Source organism: Salvelinus namaycush, chromosome 3 (assembly GCF_016432855.1).
Source record: "Salvelinus namaycush isolate Seneca chromosome 3, SaNama_1.0, whole genome shotgun sequence".
Classification (NCBI taxonomy): Eukaryota; Metazoa; Chordata; class Actinopteri; order Salmoniformes; family Salmonidae; genus Salvelinus; species Salvelinus namaycush.
The window spans coordinates 21,071,084-21,095,897 of record NC_052309.1 but is presented as its reverse complement, the minus strand read 5'-3'; the positions used below and the strand labels follow the sequence as shown (position 1 = coordinate 21,095,897).

General features: G+C 43.4%; 1 pseudogene; it reads left to right on the top strand.

Moving 5' to 3' along the window:
• The first annotated feature begins 734 nt into the window (after positions 1-734).
• Positions 735-15,817, top strand: LOC120043577 (annotated as a pseudogene).
• The last annotated feature ends 8,997 nt before the right edge of the window (positions 15,818-24,814 follow it).

The following is a 24,814-nucleotide window of genomic DNA, read 5'->3' as shown; positions in this document are numbered from 1 at the left end:
ACTAATTATTGAAGTAGGCCTACAACATATAGAAAGTATATTATTCATTTACCATATATTATAACCCACTTTACCTGCAGGGTTTACGGTGTATTATGCTGAACAACAATTACGTCGGATAGTATTCGTCCACCCGACATTATCTGGTTTAATTATTTTAATAATCCAAAATCAATAGCCTAAACAACAACCCCCGGTTGCTTGAAGTTAAACTGTAGCAGATCTATTTCGTTAATCTATTTTTATCTTTGAGTCGCCTCTTGATGACGTAGGGATTAACACGTGTGAGTTGTGAGTGCATGGAACGATGGCTGGCTACAAATCACAACAGCTCGAGGATTTATTAAATCCTCTGCCCAAGTTCACGGATCCAGGGGATGATAATGATTTACACGATTTGTAATGTTTTATAGGTATATTTTGTTTTCGATTTGAGGACAATGTTTCCGTTTTCATGTATCAACTCGTTACACACACGCCGGGTAGCATGTAAAACTAAGCTAGCCAGTTAGCTAACAGGCTAGTAGTACACTGAAAGCACGAAACACCTCTATAAACGATTATGATGCAGTACTGGCAACCAACCACTTAGACATGTATTTGTTGTGAGGTTTTCAAACTGAGCACGTTGTAGGATGAACACCCACTGCACCAGTTCCAATAACATATGATTCTGCTACTGGTGCTGCTAGCTAGCTATGATGACAATTTTAATATTATCACTAGCTAGTATTCTTATCTCTCCAAACCTCTTATATTCATTGTCATTGCTAGCAAGTCGGCTCGATGCTGAAGATACAAATCAACATTGACATGACCTTATGGAGAGGGGCAATATCCTGTCAGTTTTTCCACTTGACTTGTCTTTCTCCTGAAGAATTCTTCTGATTTAATTGTAACATTCTGATCCTGAACAGTAAGCTATTATTGCCAGCCACTTTGTATATTGATCAGATATGACTATAAACTTGCAGTTTTCAATCATTCAATCTCAATGTTTGGATACCTCCCAGAGACGAAAGCCAAGGTGGTAGAGGCATTTGAGGGTGGTGGTGATGATGTGGTTGCCTTAAGTGGGCTCCGGAAGAAAGCTATAACTCTGCTGGAAGAGACAGACAAACGGTACCTGGCCAAGGCAACCTCTCGTAAAGACATGCTAAAGGAGATCGAAGGTTCTGGTGAGTTGGAACATGAATGTGTCATTTATAATAATGATAAACATATATGTTGGATAATCAATGCAACTGACCACAGGGAAAAGGAAATAAGGAACCTGTCTAGAAAGTTGGATGAGAGCTGGTAGTTTGGGTTCAAGTACTTGAAATGCATATTTTTGTCCTTCTATCCCTGGAATTGATCTGATAAGGTTGGATTGGTGAAACGATAAGGTAGTAACCTTGATTTTACTTATTTAATCAGATACATGCTCACCCTTTTGGGGCGGCAGGTGGTTAGAGCGTTGGGCCAGTAACCGAAAGGTTGCTAGATCGAATCCCCGAGCTGACAAGGTAAAAATCTGCAGTTCTGCCCCTGAACAAGGCAGTTAACCCACTGTTCCTAGGGCGTCATTGTAAATAATAATTTGTTCTTAACTGACTTGCGTGGTTAAATAAAAATAAATAAATAGGACGGGAGGAAGGAAGAATGTACACTGCTCAAAAAAATAAAGGGAACACTTAAACAACACAATGTAACTCCAAGTCAATCACACTTCTGTGAAATCAAACTGTCCACTTAGGAAGCAACACTGATTGACAATAAATTTCACATGCTGTTGTGCAAATGGAATAGACAACAGGTGGAAATTATAGGCAATTAGCAAGACACCCCCAATAAAGGAGTGGTTCTGCAGGTGGTGACCACAGACCACTTCTCAGTTCCTATGCTTCCTGGCTGATGTTTTGGTCACTTTTGAATGCTGGCGGTGCTTTCACTCTAGGGGTAGCATGAGACGGAGTCTACAACCCACACAAGTGGCTCAGGTAGTGCAGCTCATCCAGGATGGCACATCAATGCGAGCTGTGGCAAGAAGGTTTGCTGTGTCTGTCAGCGTAGTGTCCAGAGCATGGAGGCGCTACCAGGAGACAGGCCAGTACATCAGGAGACGTGGAGGAGGCCGTAGGAGGGCAACAACCCAGCAGCAGGGCCGCTACCTCCGCCTTTGTGCAAGGAGGAGCAGGAGGAGCACTGCCAGAGCCCTGCAAAATGACCTCCAGCAGGCCACAAATGTGCATGTGTCTGCTCAAACGGTCAGAAACAGCCTCCATGAGGGTGGTATGAGGGCCCGACGTCCACAGGTGGGGGTTGTGCTTACAGCCCAACACCGTGCAGGACGTTTGGCATTTGCCAGAGGACACCAAGATTGGCAAATTCGCCACTGGCGCCCTGTGCTCTTCACAGATGAAAGCAGGTTCACACTGAGCACATGTGACAGACGTGACAGAGTCTGGAGACGCCGTGGAGAACGTTCTGCTGCCTGCAACATCCTCCAGCATGACCGGTTTGGCGGTGGGTCAGTCATGGTGTGGGGTGGCATTTCTTTGGGGGGCCGCACAGCCCTCCATGTGCTCGCCAGAGGTAGCCTGACTGCCATTAGGTACCGAGATGAGATCCTCAGACCCCTTGTGAGACCATATGCTGGTGCGGTTGGCACTGGGTTCCTCCTAATGCAAGACAATGCTAGACCTCATGTGGCTGGAGTGTGTCAGCAGTTCCTGCAAGAGGAAGGCATTGATGCTATGGACTGGCCCGCCCGTTCCCAGACCTGAATCCAATTGAGCACATCTGGGACATCATGTCTCGCTCCATCCACCAACGCCACGTTGCACCACAGACTGTCCAGGAGTTGGCGGATGCTTTAGTCCAGGTCTGGGAGGAGATCCCTCCGGAGACCATCCGCCACCTCATCAGGAGCATGTCCAGGCGTTGTAGGGAGGTCATACAGGCACGTGGAGGCCACACACACTACTGAGCCTCATTTTGACTTGTTTTAAGGACATTACATCAAAGTTGGATCAGCCTGTAGTGTGGTTTTCCACTTTAATTTTGAGTGTGACTCCAAATCCAGACCTCCATGGGTTGATACATTTGATTTCCATTGATAATTTTTGTGTGATTTTGTTGTCAGCACATTCAACTATGTAAAGAAAAAAATATTTAATAAGAATATTTCATTCATTCAGATCTAGGATGTGTTATTTTAGTGTTCCCTTTATTTTTTTGAGCAGTGTATTTCAAAAGCAATTTCATCAAGGCACTGCATTTGAAAATGGTATTTTGTAGAATTCTGCCCTCTTGTGGTTCTGCAAGGGACACCTTTACATTTAGTAACTGTCCATCATTCAGTTCAAAATAAACTACAAGTAAATGTGCCTCTCACGCCACACTAGATTCTCTTATAATCTTGTTAATGTCTCCTATAATTATTACCATAACACATTGCTGGTGAACAAGATACCGTAGCTTTAATAGATTGATGTAGGTTCCTTATTTCCAATTTAATCTATGCTCAGCTGTGTATTGTCAAATCATGTGTAGACGTTTAATTACAATAAGCATGTAACATAGAATAGCTTAGGCCTACATCTTCAAGTGGGCTGTTTTTTGGCTATTAAATGGAGAAATTGCATTGTTGTTAATCAAGCTAATCCCTGTTTATCCAAACAAAATGCCTTGATTAAGGCAAAGAGTTGCAAGTCAAACACGGGCCATGCAGCTAATCAATTTAAACTTAGAAGACAACCGATTACAGCATTAAGCTGTTGTGTACACGGCATGCACTACTATTATTCAGCTGCTGAGTGGAAGGCCATCTACAGCCTTAACTGCTTGCATTAGTTAGAAATGCTACATTTTATCGCCGTATGGTTGTTAATGAACATCTGTTTGGTTTTTTCAAATGTAATATTGAATCCTGGTCTTATCATTCTATTGCGATTTGGGTTTTTAGGAGAGGACGAGGACAATGATGATGAAAACGAGGAGGAAGCTGAAGATGACAATGTTGATGATGCTGATCTGGAGGATGGAGAGGCTGAAGATGATGATGATGATGAAGAGATTGAGAGTGACACTGCTAAGAAGAAAAGCTTGGTATCTAAGCGGAAGGAGACGGACATGACACTTCCCTCAGAGACAGACTTACATAAGCTAACAGAGGGGATGGATCACTTTGAAGAGAGCGAAGAGGAGTATGATGATGAAGAAAGTGGCGATGATGATGGAGAGAACGAGGAAGATGAGGATGAAGAGATGGAGGATGAAGCTGACGATGTGGGAGCTGTGATGATATTTTCTTAAGAGAAGGTGGATGAAGAGGTGGAGAAAGGGAAAGCTTGGAAAGATCAACTTGGTATGTATTTTGATAGACCTGCTATGTGTAATATACACTGCTCAAAAAAATAAAGGGAACACTAAAATAACACATCCTAGATCTGAATGAATGAAATATTCTTATTAAATACCATTTTCTTTACATAGTTGAATGTGCTGACAACAAAATCACACAAAAATGATCAATGGAAATCAAATTAATCAACCCATGGAGGTCTGGATTTGGAGTCACACTCAAAATTAAAGTGGAAAACCACACTACAGGCTGATCCAACTTTGATGTAATGTCCTTAAAACAAGTCAAAATGAGGCTCAGTAGTGTGTGTGGCCTCCACGTGCCTGTATGACCTCCCTACAACGCCTGGACATGCTCCTGATGAGGTGGCGGATGGTCTCCTGAGGGATCTCCTCCCAGACCTGGACTAAAGCATCCGCCAACTCCTGGACAGTCTGGTGGATGGAGCGAGACATGATGTCCCAGATGTGCTCAATTGGATTCAGGTCTGGGGAACGGGCGGGCCAGTCCATAGCATCAATGCCTTCCTCTTGCAGGAACTGCTGACACACTCCAGCCACATGAGGTCTAGCATTGTCTTGCATTAGGAAGAACCCAGGGCCAACCGCACCAGCATATGGTGTCACAAGGGGTCTGAGGATCTCATCTCGGTACCTAATGGCAGTCAGGCTACCTCTGGCGAGCACATGGAGGGCTGTGCGGCCCCCCAAAGAAATGCCACCCCACACCATGACTGACCCACCGCCAAACCGGTCATGCTGGAGGATGTTGCAGGCAGCAGAACGTTCTCCACGGCGTCTCCAGACTCTGTCACGTCTGTCACATGTGCTCAGTGTGAACCTGCTTTCATCTGTGAAGAGCACAGGGCGCCAGTGGCGAATTTGCCAATCTTGGTGTTCTCTGGCAAATGCCAAACGTCCTGCACAGTGTTGGGCTGTAAGCACAACCCCCACCTGTGGACGTCGGGCCCTCATACCACCCTCATGGAGGCTGTTTCTGACCGTTTGAGCAGACACATGCACATTTGTGGCCTGCTGGAGGTCATTTTGCAGGGCTCTGGTAGTGCTCCACCTGCTCCTCCTTGCACAAAGGCGGAGGTAGCGGTCCTGCTGCTGGGTTGTTGCCCTCCTACGGCCTCCTCCACGTCTCCTGATGTACTGGCCTGTCTCCTGGTAGCGCCTCCATGCTCTGGACACTACGCTGACAGACACAGCAAACCTTCTTGCCACAGCTCGCATTGATGTGCCATCCTGGATGAGCTGCACTACCTGAGCCACTTGTGTGGGTTGTAGACTCCGTCTCATGCTACCACTAGAGTGAAAGCACCGCCAGCATTCAAAAATGACCAAAACATCAGCCAGGAGGCATAGGAACTGAGAAGTGGTCTGTGGTCACCACCTGCAGAACCACTCCTTTATTGGGGGTGTCTTGCTAATTGCCTATAATTTCCACCTTTTGTCTATTCCATTTGCACAACAGCATGTGAAATTTATTGTCAATCAGTGTTGCTTCCTAAGTGGACAGTTTGATTTCACAGAAATGTGATTGACTTGGAGTTACATTGTGTTGTTTAAGTGTTCCCTTTATTTTTCTGAGCAGTGTATATTCTTCACAATGATGAACCAACTTAAGCACATATTGTCATCTATTTTTCTCAGTAGACAACCGTGTCATTATTTTATTGAATCTTCACAGCTCTTTGGGACCAGCTACTTGAGGGGCAAATTAAAGTGCAGAAAGCTCTTCTGACAGCCAATAAGCTGCCACAAACACATACCTTCCCATAGTTCAAGAAGAGGGGTGGAGCAGAGTTTGCTGGAGCGTTGAAGAATAGTGAGTGCATTGTTTCTGGTTATATTTTAAACTACATTTTATTTGACAGCTACCAAGAATATTAAATTAATTTAACTTTGTTGATCCCCAGGGGGAAATTGAGAAAAAAGGGAAATTACACAAAAACACACATTACAAAGTTAATAAATGATGTGGTGATAATACTGAATGTTTTGTCTAGACATGTTATCTCCCAGACACAGATTTAGAAAATTAGTATTGCTTGCCTGCATATGCAGTGATTATTAGTGCGTAACATAAGTTACTTTAAACGCAATGGCATTTGAAACATGAATTTTTAATCTTGGTGGACAAGGCTGGAGCTAGTGTTATGGTTTAGTATTTGGTGAGTAGAAAATAATTCAAACTATGTGACTAGAATCTGAAGTAGGCTTGGCTGTCGGTAAAAACATCACTACAGGAAGATTGTCATAACGAAATCATATTTTCTGTCTTTTCTTATAAGAATATCTTAATCCTTAATTCCACAGTGGAATCATATGTGAAACGCTAGTTTGCTTTTCTCTCATTATTGTTTAAACCTGACAGATTTGTCGTGATTCTTCTAATACTATTTTTCTCAAGGCGTGATGGTAGTCCACCTCCCTCATGAAAATCACTCACACAATTTTATAATCAATGCCCACAGTAATAGGATTCCTCTGGCCATGGGCAATTAATACAGTTTTTCCCTTTCTTTCTCCCCGCGCTGATCTCAAAGCTACGAGACACTGGCTTCTCTTCATTTGCATATTTATTACATTGGACTCAAATCTGGCGAGTGATTGATGTGGAGCCTGCCTCCTGAATTTTTAGCGGCCCATTATTATGAAAGGGAGGGAGGGGGCTCCAGCGTGCCAGTGTACTTTTGATTAAAGTTGAAGAGGAAGGAATCATAAGTGTTCCCCACCTCCTTTCTTTTCCTACACCCTGTGATTTGGAGGGCAAAGTCTCGAAGATTTGTGGCATGTTTTAATGGATGTTGACGAGATGTGGACTAACAACAGCCGAGGCAGATCTGCTCCAAAACATTTTATGCTTGAGGGGAATACTTTCTGTAGATTGGTTGACAAGTGAAGTTATATTTTCTATTGTTATGCGGTATAACTTTGTTTTATTATTTTCCCTTTTCCACCCAGCTAATATTGAGGATTTGACTTGCACCGTTATGCCATTTACACTCATACTTCCTTAATTCATTTTTATTTATTTATTTATTTCACCTTTATTTAACCAGGTAGGCAAGTTGAGAACAAGTTCTCATTTACAATTGCGACCTGGCCAAGATAAAGCAAAGCAGTTCGACACATACAACAACACAGAGTTACACATGGAGTAAAACAAACATACAGTCAATAATACAGTAGAAAAATAAGTCTATATACAATGTGAGCAAATGAGGTGAGATAAGGGAGGTAAAGGCAAAAAAAGGCCATGTTGGCGAAGTAAATACAATATAGCAAGTAAAACACTGGAATGGTAGATTTGCAGTGGAAGAATGTGCAAAGTAGAAATAGAAATAATGGGGTGCAAAGGAGCAAAATAAATAAATAAATACAGTAGGGGAAGAGGTAGTTGTCTGGGCTAAATTATAGATGGGCTATGTACAGGTGCAGTAATCTGTGAGCTGCTCTGACAGCTGGTGAGGGAGATAAGTGTTTCCAGTTTCAGAGATTTTTGTAGTTCGTTCCAGTCATTGGCAGCAGAGAACTGGAAGGAGAGGCGGCCAAAGGAGGAATTGGCTTTGGAGGTGACCAGAGAGATATACCTGCTGGAGCGCGTGCTACAGGTGGGTGCTGCTATGGTGACCAGCGAGCTGAGATAAGGGGGGACTTTACCTAGCAGGGTCTTGTGTAATCATATTTACTACTAATTGTCATTTCAGAGTTTGACAAAGACCAATGTTAAGTTTACTTTAGACAACACCATATTCATAGCATGTTTCCCTCTATCTTTACCCTCTTGGTTCCCATATCTCTCTGTTAGTATATTACATCCTGACAGCATGTTCTCTCTATGATGTTCTGTAAGGTCACAAAGCCCTGAAGGCTCTCCAGAGTCTCCACTGGAGCTACAGGACCAGCTGCTCCATCAGAACCCAGACACTAGGCCCATCTCCCTGGGCACGACCTGGGGAGCACACAGGTCAGCACTGTCTCTCCTCCACACCCACAGACAGCACACGTTGTACTCTGCTACATGGACCACTCTCCTGATTAACATTAAATGCTCTGAATTTCAACCTACTTCCGGCTTTAAAGGCCCAGTGTAGTCAAACTTTTTTTCCTGTGTTTTGTATCATATTGTACAACAGCTGATGAAACTAACACTGAAAAAGTGTGAATACATTTGCTGACATCACCAGGCGGTATAAGTTGATATAGACCAATAACAAAGCGAGTTCAAAACCTCTCTGCCATGACCGGGAGACCCATGAGGTGGCGAACAACTGTACGGTGTTTCCTCTGACACATTGGTGCGGCTGGCTTCCGGGTTAAGCAAGAAGCGGTGCGGCTTGGCGGGGTCGTGTTGCGGAGGACGCTTGGCTCTCGACCTTCGCCTTCCCCGAGTTCGTACGGGAGTTGCAGCGTTCAGACAAGACTGTAACTACCAATTGGATATCACGAAAAAGGGGTAAAATGTACCAAAACAATAAATTAATATAAAAACTCTGCCAATAACAGCTAATGTTCAAGATTACATATACCTCCCCCTCTCCACTAAGAACACTCTCAGACAGTCCCTAACAACATTTTTGCTTGAGAAATAGTTTTTTGCTAAAAAGCAATTTTTGTTTCTCTTTGACCATTTGAATGGAAAACTATTACAGTAAGGTTCTTATTAATTGTTACCCAGATTCAAATCAAATGTTGTCACATTTCCCGAATACAACAGGTATAGACCTTACAGTGAAATGCTTACTTACAAGCCCTAAACCAACAATGCAGTTTTAAGAAAAATAAGTGTTCAGTAAAAAATAGATTTTAGTACAATTTTTTCTTTACAAATAATTAAAGAGCAGCAGTAACATACAGGGGGTACCAGTACAGAGTCATGAAAAGTATGAAAAAATAGAACTGTTTGGCCATAATGACCATTGTTATGTTTGGAGGAAAAAGGGGGATGCTTGCAAGCCGAAGAACACGATCCCAACCATGAAGCATAGGGGTGGCAGCATCATGTTGTGGGCGTGCTTTGCTGCAGGAGGGACTGGTGCGCTTCACAAAATAGATGGCATCAGGAGGAAGGAAAATTATGTGGATATATTGAAGCAACATCAGTCAGGAAGTTAAAGCTTGGTCACAAATGGGTCTTCCAAATGGACAATGACCACAAGCATACTTCCAAAGTTGTGGCAAAATGGCTTAACGACAACAAAGTCAAGGTATTGGAGTGGCCATCACAAAGCCCTGACCTCAAACCTATAGAAAGTTATGTGGGCAGAACTGAAAAAGCGTAGGTGAGCAAGGAGGCCTACAAACCTGATTCAGTTACACCAGCTTTGTCAGAAGGAATGGGACAAAATTCACCCAACATATTGTGGGAAGCTTGTGGAAGGCTACCCGAAACGTTTGACCCAAGTTAAACAATTTAAAGGCAATGCTACCAAATACTAATTGAGTGTATGTAAACTTCTGACCCACTGGGAATGTGATGAAAGAAATAAAAGCTGAAAGAAATCATTCTCTCTACTATTATTCTGACATTTCACATTCTTAAAGTGGTGATCCTAACTGACCTAAAACAGGGAATTTTTACTTGGATTAAATGTCAGGAATTGTGAAAAACTAAGTTGAAATGTATTTGGCTAAGGTGTATGTAAACTTCCGACTTCAACTGTATCAATGATGTCGCTCTTGCTGCTGGTGATTCTCTGATCCACCTCTACGCAGACGACAAGTTCTGTATACATCTGGCCATTCTTTGGACACTGTGTTAACAAACCTCCAAACGATCTTCAATGCCATACAACTCTCTTTTCGTGGCCTCCAACAGCTCTTAAATGCTAGTAAAACTAAATGCATGCTCTTCAACCGATCGCTGCCCGCACCTGCCCGCACCTGCCCGCCCGTCTAGCATCACTACTCTGGACGGTTCTGACTTAGAATATGTGGACAACTACAAACACCTAGGTGTCTGGTTAGACTGTCAACTCTCCTTTCAAACTCATATTAAGCATCTCCAATCCAAATTAAATCTAGAATCGGCTTCATATTTCGCAACAAAACCTCCTTCACTCATGCTGCCAAACATACCCTCGTAAAACTGACTATACTACCGATTCTTGACTTTGGTGATGTCATTTACAAAATAGCCTCCAACACTCTACTCAGCAAACTGTATGTGGTCTATCACAGTGCCATCCTTTTTGTCACCAAAGCCCCATATACTACCCACCACTGCGACCTGTATGCTCTTGTTGGCTGGCCCTCACTACATATCCGTCGCCAAACCCACTGGCTCCAGGTCATCTATAAGTCTTTGCTAGGTAAAGCCCCGCCTTATCTCAGCTCACTGGTCACCATAGCAACACCCACCCGTAGCACGTGCTCCAGCAGGTATATTTCACTGGTCATCCCCAAAGCCAACACCCCCTTTGACCGCCTTTCCTTTCAGTTCTCTGCTATCAATGACTGGAACGAATTGCAAAAATCACTGAAGCTGGAGACTTATATCTCCCTCTCTCTTTAAGCATCAGCTGTGAGAGCAGCTTACCGATCACTTTACCTGTACACAGGCAATCTGTAAATAGCACACCCAACTACCTCATCCCCATATTGTTATCTATCTTTTTGATTTTTTGCACCCCAGTATCTCTACTTGCACATCATCATCTGCACATCTATCACTCCAGTGTTAATGCTAAATTGTAATTATTTTGCCTCTATGGCCTATTTATTGCCTTACCTCCCTAATCTTCTACATTTGCACACACTGTACATAGATTTTTCTATTGTGTTATTGACTGTGTGTTTGTTTATGTGTAACTCTGTGTTGTTGTTTTTGTCGCACTGCTTTGTTTTATCTTGGCCAGGTCGCAGTTGTAAATGAGAACTTGTTCTCAACTGGACTACTTGGTTAATAAAGGTGAAATAAAAATAATACAAACTGAGTTAAGGTATTGTTTTTAACTGTTCTTTATCTCTTCTCTCAGGGTTTTGGGCGTTTGACAGAAACATCCTCACCCAGGTGCTTGAGAAATTGCTATTTGCTAAGAAGCTAAAAACTCACCAGAAGCGAGCGGGTGGAGCAAGCAGAGGGAGGCGGGTGGAAAGAATGGGACAGGCAGAGCAGTGACTGTATGCTAGCAGGATAGTCCATATCGCCAATAATCTTTGCTGAGAGCAATGTTGTGTTTCCAAAAGTGGATGAATTGGCCTAATTTAGTATGTATGCTAAAGCCTAAACCCTTAGCTATCTCTCCCAATTCAAATGAGCTAAAAAAAATTGTAATAATGACAACATTAAAATAAAAACATTTGACTGCAGCGCCAGCAATAAAACGCAAAAATAGAGACACGTTCTAATTGAGCGAGACGTGAAAGCGGACAACCCGCCCGCCCTACTTCGGTTGGGTCATAATAATTCAAAACAATGCATTCTAAAATAAATCACACACATGCCTCATACGTTCACCTTTGGTGAATTTAGGCCATAAGGTACTTCAATGTTACCCAGAAATGATTTGATATTGAGATAAAAACAGCTGCATTGGCCCTTTAAAGAATATATCTCTGGTGGGAGCTTTCACCATGAAACCCTCTCTTCAGTCAGATTCCTTCTAGTTTGTTAAGCGTTCATCTGTTACAGCATTAACTGAGTGAGATACGTTAAGCTCTGTATCTTAACTTAATCTAGTCAGCAAATGCAGCATCTGAACTTTATTAACCTGAAATGTAGGCAATGTCACGGCCCAAAATGATTTCAAGCAAGGAGCATTTGTAGGTTGTTAAATACATTACGGGAGATAGAGGGGTTGTTTTAGATTAGGACCCGCGCAGCTCAGCCATCCCTCTCCCTCCTCCAGAGGTGCCACTTTATCTGGATAGCAGCCTGTTTATCTGGGGTGCTACATCTGGAGTTTATGGCTTCACCTCCTGCATCGCTACATGACAGAGAGCTTTCTCTCTCCCACTCTCTACCTCGTTCTCACCCCTCCCTCCCTCCCTCTCCCCTCCTCTTCCTCTCTCTTCTCTCTCGGGGGACAGAGCAGCTGCTGAAAGCTAACACATGTCTGAAAGACCTGGACGAGGAGATCTTTGATGATGATGATTTCTATCACCAGGTAAATATCAACCCTTCTGCATGAAACAATCATCACACAAGGGCTGAAGCATTCCTAAAAAGATCTATTGTTTGATACCACACTTCCATTTTGTTACAAAAGTGGACGTGTATTACAGGCAGCATATCAGGAGTAAGCGATGCTGTGCTCTTGGGAATGGTGCCTGGATCTACATTGTGTCGCGTGAAGTACCAAGACTGCCCTTGTTATTATAGTTGGTCCTTCAGAGGACAATGTCCTGTCATTCGAGTCTCCCCCAGTCTGAGGGCTCCGGAAGTGCAGCTCAGAGCCGTTCCCTATGGGACTAAGCCTGCTCCAGTAATACTCCAGTAATACATGGTTTTAATGTGGTTAACCTCTCACAGCAGGCCAGAGCTGGACTGATCTTTGCATCCACCGAAACCTTTTTAGTCAGCAACTCTGTGCATGCCATAAATCACTGTTGTGCATTTGTGTGTGTGATGCTGACTCCTATAGTACTGTAATGGCTCTCTCTACACCGCTCAGTACAGCTGAGGCGTAGTCATTAACCATGTCTGTGAACAGAGCGATCACTCCCACACTGGATTAGAGTCATTATGTAGCACCAATGGAGCTTTAACAGTTACATTCACCAAGGAACTGCAAGATATGCACATTCCTAACCTACGTCCTGATCAAGGATGAGGAAAGCTATGGGGACATGCACACTGTAGTGTGCATGTTGTGTTGCTGGTGACTTGGTAGTGCCCATTCTCGCTATCTTTCCCTGTCTCAGAGCCTGGAAGCTGGCCATACAGAGAGAGAGCCCCATAGAGGGAGAGCCAGAGGGGTTAATTGGGGACATTAATGAAGATTCTCTCTCTCCTGATAGGGGTCAGGGAGAGGGCTGCATGGTGGCCGATTTTAAAACGAAATGGTCCAGTCAGTCAAGACGAGACGTTATTATCTCTGGGGGGAACACAAAGGAACAGGGCTGAGTAATGAAACTACTCCCTGTAATGTGGGGCTGTGTGTGGGGTTATGTGTAGTCAGAGTCAGTTGTGTGAATCAATGAGAACTGTCCTCATTAAGATGTTGTACTGTGAGGTCCAGTGCTGATGATCCTCTGGGGTCCTGGCACTGTGTTACTCTTCTAACTGAGGCTGATGCCCAGCGGTGGTTCATTCTGGCAGAGCCTGGCTGGTCTGGGCCTAGGTTCTGTGGTTGGCTGCTGGGCTGACGCTGTTGAAGAGGTCCAGGTTAAGTGAATGGATTTGCTGCTAGGGCAGAGAGGAGGGGGAGAGAGGGAGCTCTGTACTCTGGTGAATGAGCAGGGGGGATAAATATATCCACACACACACACACAGGAAACACTAAGTCTCCCCTTTTGGTCTCTTTTTCCTCCGCTCACCTTATTCTGTTTAAAACAGCTTCTGCGGGTGCTTATTGAACGTAAGACAAGTGCTGCAGACCCCAACGACCAGGTGGCTATGGGGAGGTGAGTGATGTGTGTGTGCATGCGTCTGTGTGTGTGGTGCTGAGATCTGGGATTACCCCTCTAGGCTTTGTCTGATAGGGGTCCTCTCCTCTCCTACTCTTCCAGACAATGGCTAGCCATTCAGAAGCTTCGCAGTAAGATCGAAAAGAAAGTGGCCACCAAGGCGAGCAAGAGCCGCAAAGTCAGTTGAGTGGAGGGAACAGCGAAGGTATACAGTGAGGAAATATTGATTCACTAGAATATTTCCTTTTCTCCACATTAAAACTCTGACAATAATTGAGTGCCCTTGTTTCCATGTACGTCTTGTTCCATTTATGTCCGTTAGCAGTATTAGGTGCAGTCGGTCTGTTTTTAGCATCCACTGCAGAACAATCTGTGTTTCTCTGTCCGTGGAGGCCCCAATGACCGCATGTATTACCCTTGGTTCGTTTATGAAAAAACAAATAGATTTCACTTCCTCTAATGCCAGTTTGTCTAATGTCCTTTCAGTTATTTGAGTGATCTTTTATAGAAAATGTCCCCATCTGTTAATGTAAATTCCATTTATATAGACTCTTTTTTTTCAACTACGCTATTTGTGGAAAGGTCAGCCTTTTATTTGGGGCCTTTTGTGCCCATTGTATTTCTCTGTGTTTATCTTATACACGCAGGCACACTGAACTAACACATGGACTCAAATACTCACATTTATTAACGGACAAACCACAGTTACACACATGTACATTGCATTAACATTTTAGTCATTTAGCAGACACTCTTATCCAGAGTTAATTACAACATAATTGAAATGGTGTGTATTCCCTATTTTTGATGATGTTTGTTCTTGCGTGCGTATCTGTCTAGGTTCCACATCCACAGTAAGCTGGTGAACATCATGGCCCCCATCGACCACAGCTCCATGAATGATAACGCACGGCGAGTCTCTTATTGTTCACGCATTACATGAGTAAAGGCAGCACTTTTCACTGACATGCCAATATTGACCTGTTCTTCAACCTATCACCTCCTCTATCTTGGGGCTGGAAATCACAGAGCTCAGTGTTCCTCTGTCCTGTCCTCTTGTCACAGCCATCTGACACACAGCCTCACTCACAAACCTGAAATGACTGTCCCTATAACGGCTACCCTCCCATAAATCTCTGAATGCTGCTTTGCTCGCCTGCTCTCCTGCACTCACACACAGACGTTGTTCCCCTTTTAGCTTTTTTGTTACCAACGTCTGTAGTTGGTCAGTGTGATTTCTAAATGAGAAGAACAGGTTCTTCAGTTGTAGACTGCTGATTGTCCTATTATGTGAGTTTACAAATGCCATAGCAGGAGTGTTGTAGTCTTCCATTTGCTAGTGGGTCCATATTGATTCCAAGCACACACTGGAGACAGAGAGGACAGTAGATGGCTAGTCCCCTGACTGTCCTCCTTATCTGTCCTCGTCCAGTACATACTGTAGGTAGGCAGGGTAGTACAGGCTGAGGTTGTGTTTACTGTGAGATGACAGGTATTCTAAACGCGGTAATAACTGACCAATGGCGTGACCTTGCCCTGCCGTGTGTACAGCCCACCTCATTTCCATAGCAATCAATGGCCTACAGTAATAATGGTGATGTATGGCCGTTGCATCAGGCTGTTCACTGACCTTTCTCAGAGAGACACACTGGGTGACCTTTTGGAATGAATGCCCCGGCACAGCCCTCCTCACCCTCTATATCACCCTCCCTCCCGGACCTCTTATCTCTCTCCCCCACCACCGTATCTCAACGCTGCGCTGGCTTCACGGACGCAGCCCGCAATGCTCCACTGGCTCCATGAATGTTAATGTGAGGGGGGAGGGGGGCTGTCACAGACAGGTCCCACATACAATGCAGGATCTAAACGCTGTTTGTTTATTAATAAAGGTGCGTGGTGGAGCTGATGAGTGAGTAGGCTCTTTTTATTTTATACTGACTTTTTCCGGCCCTGCACCCACTAAAGGATGTGCATTTGATCACTCTTGACACACACATGCAAGTGTCATGCATACATTTCATGCACATTGCACACCTGTGCACATTTAAGTCCTCTAGAAGGTATTTAGACATTCATCATGGCACATTTCTGCATGTAATATATAGGAGATGAGATTTGAGGCAGGCTTCACCTCCAACCACACTTCAGCTCCCCTGTTCCTCGTCTCTCGTCTTCTCTCCCTCGCACACGCACACGCACACACACACACACACACACACACACACACACACACACACACACACACACACACACACACACACACACACACACACACACACACACAGAGAGAGAGAGAGACACACACACACACACACAGAGAGAGACACACACACACACAGAGACACACAGTCAGTCAGTCCTATTTTAGGCTGGGTTCTGAGCCTCTCCTCCTCCCCTGTCTTCCCGGCGCTCCTCAGTATTCCCCAGCCGATATTTACCGAGCTCAGGCAGAATGAGAATTTATGCATTATGTGGTGATGATCAGAATGTATTGTAATCCTTGACCCTGGTGGCGCATTTCAAATGAGGATTGGGGATTAAGCCCCTGTGGCTGGCTGACAGACACGTTGGCTCCCTGCCCCCTGAGAACAACACAAGGCTCCTCTTTATCACAACACATTACACAGATACAGGGACTGGGACCCTGCACTGACTGTTATGCTGTAGTGGACACAGATTTGTAATAGGTTATAATCTGTATAGCATGCTATTGTAGGAGTGGTTACTTCTCTACCCTGGCCAACACAAACTATAGGTTGTTTGACACCACTGCAGTAAAGAGCAGTGCAGTGTGGGAGAAATGGTTGTCCCGTTCATGTTCTGCAGTGATGTCTCTGGGACTCTACCTCTGGCTACCTATAGTTGGTCGGGTCCTTTGCCTTTTCCCATGGAAGTGGACCCACAGCAGTTCTGGTATGACTGGCTGCATTCAGATCAGAGCAGCACAGGTCAACTGGCTGCATTCAGATCAGAGCAGCACAGGTCAACTGGCTGCACCAGAGCAGCACAGGTCAACTGGCTGCACCAGAGCAGCACAGGTCAACTGGCTGCACCAGAGCAGCACAGGTCAACTGGCTGCACCAGAGCAGCACAGGTCAACTGGCTGCACCAGAGTAGCACAGGTCAACTGGCTGCACCAGAGTAGCACAGGTCAACTGGCTGCACCAGAGTAGCACAGGTCAACTGGCTGCACCAGAGCAGCACAGGTCAACTGGCTGCACCAGAGCAGCACAGGTCAACTGGCTGCACCAGAGTAGCACAGGTCAACTGGCTGCACCAGAGCAGCACAGGTCAACTGGCTGCACCAGAGTAGCACAGGTCAACTGGCTGCACCAGAGTAGCACAGGTCAACTGGCTGCACCAGAGTAGCACAGGTCAACTGGTTGCACCAGAGTAGCACAGGTCAACTGGCTGCACCAGAGTAGCACAGGTCAACTGGCTGCACCAGAGTAGCACAGGTCAACTGGCTACACCAGAGTAGCACAGGTCAACTGGCTGCACCAGAGTAGCACAGGTCAACTGGCTGCACCAGAGTAGCACAGGTCAACTGGCTGCACCAGAGTAGCACAGGTCAACTGGCTGCACCAGAGTAGCACAGGTCAACTGGCTGCACCAGAGTAGCACAGGTCAACTGGCTGCACCAGAGTAGCACAGGTCAACTGGCTCCCTTGATTCTCTAATAATCTCAACACAATTAACGGAGACATGTCACTTCTGGTGGCATCACATACTGCCATCTAGTGTCTATTCTATATGCAGACAGACGCACACAGGCTTTACATGCTGTACATTTGTATGTAAATGCTGAACATTATGTTTTATGGATGTAGAAAACAGTTGTGATCTATGTGCAGACAGTCGTACACAAACAAAACTAGCCCTGTCTCAAAATTAGGCTCTATTGGCCGATCTATCTGAGTAGAGCCACTTTGGCTGGAATATTTGACTGATTGAAATGACTGAGCTGGTCAGGGAAGGAGGAGGCAGCCCAGCGAGATGGAGATTGAGAGCAGCTGGGGCCTTTCCCTGATTCCCTCCCTGCCTGCCTGTGTTGGTCTGCTTTTTGTCATGGACAGGCCTGTCAAAGACAGTGACAGACACTTGTGTTCAGGCCGTAATCAGACGGCACTGGGCTCCGTAAAGACCCTTCTCTGTCTCATCTGGCCTATTGCATATACCTCCCTAATTGGAATCCTGCAACTGGGTCCCTGGCATTATCTCTCAAGTACCGTCAAGTCATTGAGACGCATGAATGTGGAATTATTCCTGCTCCCGATGCATGATTGAGACCTCTCCTTCTTTTCTGTCTCATCCCTCCGTCATCCGCTGATTTCCTCTTTTGTCACATTAAAATGTTAAGTCTGTGGCGAAGCCAGGTTTGATCATAATTTTGCCATAATTTTGCCATTCTTGTTATTGAAAAAAGTGATGTTTCAAATGTTTTTCTCCTTGATGGTGTAGGACTGAGTTGTATCGCTCACTATTCAGGAAGAATGCATTGTGCTCCCGAGTGGCACAGCGGTCTAAGGCACTGCATCTTAGTGCAAGAGTCGTCACTACAGTCCCTGGTTCGAATCCAGGCTGTATCACATCCAGCTGTGATTGGGAGTCCCATAGGGAGGTCGCACAATTGACCCAGCGTCGTCCGGGTCTGGCTGGGGTAAGCTGTCATCGTAAATAAGAATGTGTTCTTAACTGACTTGCCATGTTAAATAAAAAATACAATTTGCTGAAGGTGCAGTGCGGGAGTGACATGCTCTGAGCTAGTAGGAGAGATGCACAGCAGAACAGAAGGCAGAACCCAGGAGATAAACACATGCCTCTTCCTGTGGTCTGGCCCTCTCCTCTAAAGGCTTATGAACAGCACCAGTCTAGATGTTAGTTCAGAATGGACCTGACTGGTTTGGAATCGGCCTCATTGACTTGAAGATACGGTTTTCTTCATTAGGTTTAAATATGTGATTTTGATACTATCAGATTTATTTATTTTTTGCCAAGTTGCAACAAACACTCAAACTCTCTCTCTTGTTGTGATGTGTGTTTTGTCTTATATTTATATTGTATTTATTTTTTATTTTGAATCCCAGGCCCCCGTCCCCGCAGGAGGCCTTTTGTCTTTTGGTAGGCCATCATTGTAAATTGTAAATGGTTAAATAAAGATTAAATAAAAAGAAATCAATAAAAAGTTGTTTCTATTATCCCCATTTTATGTCTGTCAGGTGATTTGTCTGCTGACCAATGGAGGGAAATTAACCCACCCCAGAGTTGGTTGGTGATTAAATGTATTGTTGTTTTTAAACTTATTATGGGGGGAAAAACACTTAAAAACCTAACAAGCAGCCATGCCAAACATAACAAAGCAATTCCTCGTAACTTTCTCTAAACAATCCCGTTCTCTCCGCTTCAGTAGAAGTAGTGGAGGAAGGGTCTGATGCTGCAGTTTGTCAGTGATTAGCGCTGGAATTAGCCAGCCTAGCGTGCCTCTACAAATGAGCAAAGCCCTCTGGGAGACCGGAGAGGCCAGGCAAGGCGCATTTCCAATTATACCACCAAATGACTCATTTTCTTATTGGGTCTCCCATAATTGTGATGGGTATTGGGTGTATGCAACTCAATTTGTCTTACATATTTGTTGGTAGGATGGTAATAGAGTTGACGGAGCCAAGGGGACGATATGAAAGTGAGACAGGAAAAAAACTAAAGGGATGAGATGGATTCCTCACTATTTGTTTGATTCGTCTCATCCCTCTTAAGACGGTTGAAGTTTAAAAGCCCATACATTTAAAAAAATGCCACTGATCATCTGTGGGTTGAGGCATGAGAAGAGAATATCATTTCAGAGTAATCAGAATGTCTCCCCCCAAGTATTATACTTCTCTCACTGCATTTGGCAGAATTGCTGAAGTATGATGGTGGTGTGATAATCTATCATGGATGATCTATTTCTCCAGGGGCTAGGCCACCTTCACTTTGCCATGAAGATATTTTTATGTGGATTATAATACACTGAACAAAAATATACAGTAAACACAACATGTAAAGTGTTGGTCAAATGTTTCATGAGCTGAAATAAAAGATTCCAGAAATGTTCCATACGCACAAAAAGCTTATTTCTCCTAAATGTTCTTAACAAATTAGTTTATATCCCTGTTTGTAAGCATTTGTCCTTTGCCAAGATAATCCATCCACCTGACAGTTGTGGCATATCAAGAAGCGGATTAAACAGCATGATCATTACACAGGTGCACCTTGTGCTGGGGACAATAAAAGGCCACTCTAAAATGTGCAGTTTTGTCACACAACACAATACCACAGATGTCTCAAGTTGAGAGGGAGTGTGCAATTGGCCCGCTGACTGCAGGACTGTCCACCAGAGCTATTGCTAGAGAATTGAATGTTAATTTATCTACCATAAGCCTCCTCCAACATCGTTTTAGAGTATTTGGCAGTAATGTCCAACCAGCCTCACAACTGCAGACCACGTGTATGGCGTGGTGTGGGTGGGCGGTTTGCTGATGTCAACGTTGTGAACAAAGTACCCCATGGTGGAGTATGGGCAGGCATAAACTACAGACAATGAACACAATTGCATTTTATCGATGGCAATTTGAATGCACAGAGATACCGTGATGAGATCCTGAGGCCCATTGTCGTGCCATTCATCTGCCGCCATCACCTCATGTTTCAGCATGATAATGCACGGCCCCATGTCGCAAGGATCTGCACACAATTCCTGGAAGATGAAAATGTCCCAGTTCTTCCATGGCCTTCATACTCACCAGACATGTCACCCATTGAGCACGTTTGGGATGCTTTGAATCGACATGTACGACAGAATGATCCAGTTTCCACCAATATCCAGCAACTTCGCATTGAAGAGGAGTAGGACAACATTCCACAGGCCCCAATCAACAGCCTGATTAACTCTATGAGAAGGAGATGTGTTGTGCTGCATGAGGCAAATGGTGGTCACACCAGATACTAACTGGTTTTCTGATCCACTCCCCTATCTTTTTTAAAAAGATATCTGTGACCAACAGATGCATATCTGTATTATCAGTCATGTGAAATCTATAGATTAAGGCCTAATTAATGTATTTCATTTGACTGATTGCCTTAAATGAACTGTTACTCAGTAAAACCTTAGAAATTGCTGCATCATGTGTTTATATTTTTGTTAACTATAAATTGACATTTGTAAGGGGTAGATGTATTTTTCGTTAGGGATTTATTTTTAATTAATCAATGGTTTCATATGTTGAAGGCAAGCAATAGGTAGAATAAATGTTTTTGGTTACCTCAGTGCCTGTGTGAACTTGCGGTTACAGTCACTGACCCATCACACAACTCAAAAGTTAACAGTTAAGGTTAGTGAGTCCTTAAGGTTAGTGCTATGGTTCGGGAAGGTTAAAAACAAAATGATAAAAAAACGACGTGTCTATGTCTCAGTATTATTTTGGTGCTTGCTAGAGAGCATTGTGAATTGCCATAACGCAGTGGTCTAAGCAGCGCGCTCCAGCTCCAAGCCTCACGAGTGCTGGGCAGTCTCATGAGTAGTGACCAGTCCAGTAGCGTTAGTTCAGCAAAGGACCGAGTTTGGGAAGCCCTGGACTAGCCTTTCATCGGTTTTCTCACCTTTCATTACGTGACAATGGATAGGCTAACGGGTAGCCTATTGGAATATAGTCAAATAACACTAGATTATCTCCAGTTGATGTCATTCAAACATTAATAGGCCTACATGCTAAATTCACCCGCACAGCTGATCTCCAGTTGCAACCATTATTGGTCACCTCATTACCGCTCCCTAAAATGTGTGTGTTACCTTAAAGTTAGTCCTGCTTGCAACCAACGTCTTTCAAGATATGTTCGCCCTCTGGTTGGTATTGTAATCGGAACAATGTAGTGTCCTTTTTGAACATACTAAGGGCTCTATTCAATCCGCATCGCAGAAGTTCAGCTTTTCAGCATGACACAAATGTAAAGGGTAGTGTTCCCACTTTAGCAGAGACTGTATTCAACGCCGCATATGTCGCCTCAAACGGAAATTACCTTTACATTTTTATCACGGAATCTGTAACGCTTTAGTTTGAATAGATTGAATAGAGCCCTATGGGAGATGTATTCATTTTACAAGCATTCCGTTCAATATAAAAACGTACAGTATTTCCTTATTTACCATGTCAAATCTACTGTGGCAATTCACCCGACGCTTTCTATGAATGGAAATGAATGCTTGTGTAACCTATTATTATTTTATTCATGTCCTATTTGGGTGATTCTGCAACTTCGGGCACTTTGGCCCTGCAAGCTTTCAGAAATAAAACTTATTGAAACACCATTTTACCAGTATTATAATTGTCTTTGATTTGTCCAGAAACAATATCTGATAATGGCTGCGATCGTACTATTTAGGAATGTATATATTTGTCATTTTCCCCAGACAGCCAGAGACAAAGGTAATTTCCATCGTCATTAAACATCCATTTTAGTTGAAAATGAAATATCATACAATTTATTTAACACATTTGTACATGACCTTGTATTGAATATTGTTTTAAGTGATTTTTATGGTTTTCCTAATATTAATATTTCAACCCTATCCCTGAATGTTTAAACTTGCCTTGGTCACAGCTGAAAACATCATGAAAAATAAGATATTTCCACCCAAACTTTTTGTGAAATTATGATAACCAAATGATTTCCATATCTAAAACAAATCAATCAATGTAAAGTATACATAATATACTAATATACCTAAAAAAATATGGGTTGTGATGGAAATGTTTTGGTACCATTCCCCAGATCTGTGCCTCAACACAATCCTGTCTCGGAGCTCTATGTTCAATTCCTTCGGAGCTCTATGTACAATTCCTTCGACCTCATGGCTTGGTTTTTGCTCTGACATGCACTGCCAACTGTGGGACCTTATATATACAGGTGTGTGTCTTTCCAAATCATGTCTAATCAATGGAATTTACCACAGGTGGACTCCAATCAAGTTGTAGAAACATTTTAAGGATGAACAATGGGAAAAAAATGCACCTGACCTCAATTTCAAGATTCATAGTAAAGGGTCTGAATACTTACAGTACCAGTCAAAAGTTTGAACACACCTACTCATTCAAGGGTTTTTCTTTATTTTTACTATTTTCTACATTGTAGAATAATAGAAGACATCAAAACTATGAAATAACACATGGAATCATGTAGTAACCAAAAAAGTGTTAAACAAATCCAAATATATTTGAGATTCTTCAAAGTAGCCACCTTTTGCCTTGATGCCAGCTTTGCACACTCTTGGCATTCTCTCAACCAGCTTGACCTGGAATGCTTTTCCAACAGTCTTGAAGGACTTCCCACATGCTGAGCACTTGTTGGCTGCTTTTCCTTCACTCTGCTGTCCAACTCATCCCAAACCATCTGAATTGGGTTGAGGTCGGGTGATTGTGGAGGTCAGGTCATCTGATGCAGCACTCCATTACTCTCCTTCTTGGTCAAATAGCCCTTACACAGCCTGGAGGTGTGTTGGGTCATTATCCTGTTGAAAAACAAATGATAGTCCCACTAAGCGCACACTAGATGAGATGTCGTATCGCTGCAGAATGCTGTGGTAGCCATGCTGGTTAAGTGTGCCTTGAATTCTAAATAAATCACAGTGTCACCAGCAAAGCACCATCACATCACCTCCATGCTTCATGGTGGGAACCACACATGCGGAGATCATCCATTCACCTACTCTGCGTCTCACAAAGACACGGCAGTTGGAACCAAAAATCTCATATTTGGAATCAGACCAAAGGACAGATTTCCACTGGTCTAAAGTCCATTGCTCGTGTTTCTTGGCCCAAACACGTTTCTTATTATTATTAGTGTCCTTTAATAGTGGTTTCTTTGCAGAAATTCGACCATGAAGGCCTGATTCACACAGTCTCCTCTGAACAGTTGATGTTGAGATGTGTCTGTTACTTGAACTCTGTGAAGCATTTATTTGGGCTGCAATTTCTGAGGCTGGTAACTCTAATGAACATCCTCTGCAGCAGAGGTAACTCTGGGTCTTCCTTTCCTGTGGCGGTCCTCATGAGAGCCAGTTTCATCATAGCGCTTGATGGTTTTTGTGACTGCACTTGAAGAAACTTTCAAAGTTCTTATAATGTTCCAGATTGACTGACCTTCCTGTCTCAAAGTAATGATGGACTGTCATTTCTCTTTGCTTATTTGAGCCATTCTTGCCATAATATGGACTTCGTCTTTTACCAAATAGAGCTATCTTCTGTATACCACCCCTACCTTGTCACAACACAACTGATTTGCTCAAATGCATTAAGGAAAGAAATTCCACAAATTAACTTAAGGCACACCTGTTAATTTAAATTAATTCCAGGTGACTATCTCATGAAGCTGGTTGAGAGAATGCCAAACGGGTGCAAAGCGGTCATCAAGGCAAAGGGTGGCTACTTTGAAGAATCTCAAATATAAAATCGATTTTGATTTAACAGTTTTTTGGTTACTACTTGATTCCATGTGTGTTATTTCATAGTTTTGATGTCTTCACTATTATTCTACAATGTATAAAGTAGTAAAAATAAACATCTTTGAATGAGTAGGTGTGTCCAAACTTTTTACTGGTACAGTATGTGAATATGTAGTTCAAATGTTTTTTTTATACACAAAAAAATGATCTAAAAACCTGTTTTTGTTTTGTCATGATGGGGTATTGGGTGTAGATTGATGCAGTAAAATAATGTATTACAGCCTTATTCTAAAATGGGTGTAACGTAACAAAAATGTGGAAAAAGTCAAGGGGTCTGAATACTTCCCGAATGCACTGTATTTGTGCCAGAATCGAACCCACACCAACATGGTAGGCCTATATGTGCGTGCT